Genomic DNA, 6454 nt, shown 5'->3' on the forward strand with positions numbered 1-6454 from the left:
TTTTTTAACTTGTTTTATTTTTTAATTTTTTAAATTTACATCCAAATTAGTTAGCATATAGTGCAACAATGATTTCAGGAGTAGATTCCTTTCTGCCCCTTACCCATTTAGCCCATCCCCCCTTCCACAACCCTTCCTGTAGCCCTCAGTTTGTTCTCCATATTTGTGAGTCTCTTCTGTTTTGTCCCCTCCCTGTTTTTATATTATTTTTGTTCCCTTCTCTTATGTTCATCTGGTTTGTCTCTTAAAGTCCTCATATGAGTGAAGTCATACGATTTTTGTTTTTCTCTGACTAATTTCACTTAGCATAATACCCTCCAGTTCCATCCATGTAATTGCAAATGGCAAGATTTCATTCTTTTTGATTGTCGAGTAATACTCCATTGTATAGATATACCACATCTTCTTTATCCATTCATCCATCGATGGACATTTGGGCTCTTTCCATACTTTGGCTATTGTTGATAGTGCTGCTATAAACATGGGGGTGCATGTGTCCCTTCGAAACAGCACACCTGTATCCCTTGGATAAATGCCTAGTAGTACAATTGCTAGGTGTAGGGTAGTTCTATTTTTAGTTTTTTGAGGAACCTCCATACTGTTTTCCAGAGTGGCTGCACCAGCTTGCATTCCCATCAGTACCCGGTCATCTTTAAAATAATAGTTTCGCTTGGTGGTTCTGAATAGGGGCTTTGGAGTCAGATCTGGGTTAAGTTCCATCTCTGACATTTACCACTGTGTGACCTTGGTGAACAAGTTATTTAACCTCAGTTCAGTGTCTTCAGTAGTCAAACGAGGATAATTATGGAACACTCGCTGGGTTGCTGGAAAGATCAGATGTAAGGATTTTCGGCACAATGCCTGGCATGTGGAAAGCTTCCAAAAATAAGGGCAGCTAGTAGTAATAGTAGTGCCAGTCAAGAAAGACCAATAGATGATTCATCTGACTGTACTTTGAAAGCGTGGCCTAGGGGACAGAGTCTTAGATTTGATATGAGAAACCCCTGGGTTCAAACTCTCACTTGCTGTTTGACGTCAGGCAAGTGCAGCACCTGGTGCCAAAGCTGGTATGCATAAACTTGGCTACCTTTTCCATGGAATATTACTTCAGTGAGGGTGAGGTTCCACCAGGTAACATCCAAACAAACAATGGGTTTGGATTTGGCCCAAATCCTGACTTTCCAAAAGTGAGTGGTAAATGGAGCATTTTGCAAGAAACATTGCATGCATTTCCAAAAATGTATGCTTTTTTATTACAAATGAAATTTAATTGAAACCAGAAAACATTATGTTCTAATTACTGCATATACCATTTAGGACTAGTTTTCAGAACAACCTGGCATACTGAGGTTTCACACTAGAATTCAATGGTTAAAATTCAATAGTTAAAATTTGAGCAGCACAACCCAGTGGTTCTAATCTATTGAACATATATATAGTCAATATATATTTTCTAATCTATTGAACATATATATATTCAATATCGATATTCTTATTTATTGAATATATATATATATATATACACACACACACACACACACACATATATATAAGCTGGAGAACATCATAAAAACCAGATAAATGCTCAGATCTTCTGGTTGAACTGGAGATCAAGACCTCAAGGAATCCCTGTTCACCTTCCCCTCAGATCCCTTTCTCTCCCTATACATTGACCTTGTCCAGGTGACAAAATCTTAAATTCCATATAACATCAAAAGCATAAACAACAACAAAAAATTAGATAAATTGGCCTTCATCAAAATGTAAAACTTTTGTACATCAAAGAACACCATCAAGAAAATGAAAAGATAACTCACAGAACAGTAGAAAATATTTGCAAACCATATATCTGGAAAGGTCTAGTATCCAGAATATATAAAGAACTTTTATAACTCTATAACAAAAAGGCAAAGAACCCAGTTTTTAAATAAGCAAAGGACTTAAAGAGACATTTTCCTAAAGACAATAGACAAATGGCCAACAAGCACATGAAAAGATACTCATCACTAATCATTAGGGAAATGCAAATCAAAAGCACAGTGAGGGGCGCCTGAGTGGCTCAGTTGGTTAAGCGTCTGACTTCGGCTCAGGTCATGATCTCACGGTTCCTGGGTTCGAGCCCCTCATCGGGCTCAGTGCTGACAGCTCAGAGCCTGCAGCCTGCTTCAGATTCTGTCTCCCTCACTCTCTGCCCCTCCCCCACTCACACTCTGTCTCTCTCTCTCTCTCTTTCTCTCTCTCAAATAAACATTAAAAAAAAAAAAAGCAAAATGAGATACCACTTCACCACCTCTGGGATGACTAGAATTAAGAAAAAAGACAGAAACTAACAAGTATTGACAAGAATGTGGAGAAATTGGAGCACTTATACATTATTGGGGGGAATGTAAAATGCTGTTATGGAGAATAGATTGACTAGTCAAAAAGTTAAACATAGAATTACCATATGAGGGGCTCCTGGGTGGCTCAGTCGGTTAAACGTCCAAGCTCTTGATTTCAGCTCAGGTCATGATCTCATAGTTCATGAGATCAAGCCCCGTGTTGGGTTCTGCGCTGACAGCAGGGAGCCTACTTGGGATTTTCTCTTTCCTTCTCTCTCTGCCCCTCCTTCACTTGTGTTCATGTTCTCTCTCTCACTCTCTCTCAAAATAAATAAGTAAACTTAAAAAAAATTTTGTTTTAAAGAATTACCATATGAGTCAGCAATTCCACTTATCCTGCTTTATGTAATGTTCTCCAGCTTAAACATATATAATCGATTAGAACCACTAGCTTGTGCTGCTCAAATTTTAAACACTGAATACTAGTGTGAAACCTCCGTGTGCCAGATTGTTCTAACAAGACTCTAGACCCCAGCAATTCCATGTGCCCAAAAGAATTGAAACACAGGTGTCCAAACAAAAACTTGCACCTAGTGTTCATAGCAGGACTCTTCAGAGTAATCAAAAGGTTAAATGTACTCAAATATCCACCAAATGATGAAAGCATAAACAAAATGTGATGTGCCAATACAAAGGAATATTATTCAGCCAGAGAAGAAAGTAGTGATACATGCTACAACATGGATGTACCTTGAAAACATTATGCATTCCTTTTATATGAAACATTCAGAATGAGCAAACTCATAGTGACAGAAAGCAGATTAGTGGCTGCCAGGGGCTGAGCGGAGAGGGGACAGGAGAGTGACGGCTTAATAAGTATGAGGTTTCCTTTGGGGATAATGAAATGTTCCAGGAACTAGCTAGTGGTGACAGTTGCACAATGTTGTGAATGTACTCCATGTTACTAATGGACTGGAGTGTCAAGTCCCCTCTTAAAGGGGGCAGCTACGACTCCAGCTCCTGCGGGCAGTTGCCAAGACAGAATTTGGGCCCACAGTTGCCAGATTGTCCAATGCTTCAAGGAAAATAACTGCTTCTCAAATTTTTATGTACATATAAGGCACTTGGTGATCTTGCTAAGAGGCAGATTCTGATTCAGTAGGTCTACGTGGGACCTGAGAATGTGTAGGGGCTGTAGCTCCACAAGCCACACTTTGAAGAGTGAGGGTCCAGCTCAGAAGTCCTCAGATCTGGGTGCACACTGGAAGCACCTGGGGAGTTTAATTAACAGTGATGCTTAGGCTCCACCCCCAGAAATTCTGACGTCATGGGTCAGGGCCCTATAACTCTAATAGGTGGCAAACTTCGAATGCCAACACCCTAGATGACCCTCTGGACTTTACACAGCTCCGGGAGCCTCTCGGGCTAGGCAGTATTTCTGGAGAACGAGGTAACTGTTCTCTCCCAAGGCAACCTTTTGAGAATTACTAGCCCCTAAAACCTCCTCCCCAACAAAGCATTCCAAACTTGAAGGATGTGGACCATAGTTCAGATGCTGTATGGGTATTTTGTAACTCTTGACAACCTATTGGATTTCCTTTTACCAGCAACTCCCTCTTTGGCGTCCTGACCTTTGTTAGCAAGTTTCATGTAATTGGGTCTGAATTGTTAGCTGATGCCTCAACCAGGCTAAAATGAGACTCCTCCTTTAGAGAAAGAAAGAGTGCGTGCCCCGATCTGTATATCACACACGGTCACAGGGGCTGTAGGGCTTGCCCAGAGCACAGCAGCATGAGTCATCTTGGTGGGGAGCACAAAAGGAAAACAGGCAAGTAGAATAGACCAGTGGATGTGTTCTTGCCTCTTCCCACACACAGTCTCTGGGAAAACGTGTGAGTACATCTATCTTCCTGCTTTGTACCTCTCTTCTCCCAGACCAACCGTGATCCTGGCTGAAAGAGGGGTAATTAACAAAGCACAGAAAGAATTGAAAGCCCTAACCAGAGCCTGAAAGAGAGCAGACAGGCAAGAACAGAAGCCAGGAAGGGGAATAAGAAACTTGGCAGTGTTTCCTGACAGGGCCTCCTCTCTAAGAGCATTACTGGAGTTATTCATGCCTGAGATGACAGGATGTGAACATATTTGTCTTTATTATCGAGTAAATAGTACATGTGTGTGGCTTTTTCATTTTCCCCCGATTCCCCGGGGCTTCACCCCTTAACGTGGTCACTTTGAACATCGTTGGCATAAGTTCACTATAGAGGAACATTTGTGGCAAAGGAGCACGCCAAGGCGGGGAACTGTCTGGGACCAGGATGCAGCAACACAAATTAGCCCCATCCTGTTGGCTTAAGCTGTATTGATTCAGTCTTCCAGTACATGCAATCTCTTTTGGTTAAGATTGACCCTCCTGCTGGAGAAACTTCGATTTCAACTTCCCTCAACCAAAAGATAAAGGGATTGAGGCAAAACCATCATACTGGAACCTAGGTCAATAATATGTGTGTGCAAAGAGATTTAGAAAACATCTTAGAGACTCACAAGAATTTTCTTTCCAGAAGCAGTAAGGAATGGTAAGGTCCAAAGGATTCAGCTTAGTACAGGGCCTAGGAAAAATGACTGTCGGCACCGGAAGCCCAAATCTTTTGTTAATCACAGACCAGCAAAGGACAGATCTTCTCTACTCTCCATTCCCTGAATTGCTTCTTACTTTTTACTGCCTCTTGCAGGAAGCCTGCCCTGACTTCCACCCCTGGCTGTCTATGAACCTTCTATGTACTGGCTGGTGTTGTAACACTTACTTGCCACATGAGAGGTGATTCCTACCTCCCATCCTTACTAGATTATCAGGTCCTGGAGAGCTGGGACTGTCTGATTCATCCCAGTACATCCAGGGCCTACCACGGTGTCGAGCACAGAGCAGATGCTCAGTACCTATTTGTGGAATTAATAAATGAATGAATAATGTTAAATAAGCCTAGTAGGATGTCTCACCAGCACTGAAACTCAAGGTGCAAAGCTGAACCCTACAACCACCTCAGCTCTGCTGAGTTGGGCTCCTCAAAACAGCCCAAACCATTGTTGTCCGGCTTTGGCCATTATTTATTGCAACAATAATAATAACAATAGTAAATACTTGTACGGTGTTTACTGTATAGTAGGTGTTTCCTTAAGGATTTTAAACTTATCAATTCCCTAATTTTCATAACTACTCAATGAGTATATTCACTAATGTCAGTTTATAGATAAGACAACTAAGGCACAGCGGTGTTAAGTAACTTGTTCAAGGTTCATAAGCTAATAAGTAACAGAGCTAGGTTCAGCCAGGCACAGACCAGCCCTGGCATAATATTTTCCACCACTCAAGTGTAAGTCTCTAGATTAGAACAAGTCTTCCTCTTACCTCCTCCACTTGTATTTGCTCTGCCTGAGTTAGTACAGAGCTGAAACCAGGTCCTTGTGATACCCTATGTGGCTAACCAAGTGGCTTGAAACAGACAGGACTGTCTCTACCTGAGGCTTGGTCCTGTCTTGTGTAGGGCCAGAGGAGGATTAATGTGGTCCAGAGTTCATCTATTATGTGGATGAACTCCAATCCACATAATGGGGTTACAGGCTTGTGGTTTCCTATTTTCTTATTACCCTCCCCCCCCCACACACACAGTTGGGGTTTTCCTTTCAATTACCTTTATAACAAGCGTGGTTGCAGCTTCAAACCACAAACCACTTATTGGCAGAGGCTTCTTCTAATACCTATGGTTCTGTTAAACAGATGAACTATTTATCACCACTTGTTTTCACGGTTTTTATAATGTTTGGAAATGAGCTATTTTCTGGCCCCCATCCCTGCTCTGGTCCCACTGCTACTAGCCCAGTTTAGTTCCTATCATCTCGTACCTTAACAGCACCCAACTGGTCTCCCAACCTCTTGGCTGACCCCTTCTGATCCATCCACCACTTGGCCTTACAGTTTCACCCCCCTAAAGTACAGCTTTGACCATACCACTCCTCTGCTCAACAACCATTTGTGCCAACTTGAGCCTAGCTCTGCCCCTGATTAGCTTATGACCTTGAACAAGTTCCTTGACATCTCTGTGCCTCAGTTGTCTCGCCTATAAACTGAAATTAGTGAA

Source organism: Felis catus, chromosome D4, assembly GCF_018350175.1.
Source record: "Felis catus isolate Fca126 chromosome D4, F.catus_Fca126_mat1.0, whole genome shotgun sequence".
NCBI lineage: Eukaryota > Metazoa > Chordata > Mammalia > Carnivora > Felidae > Felis > Felis catus.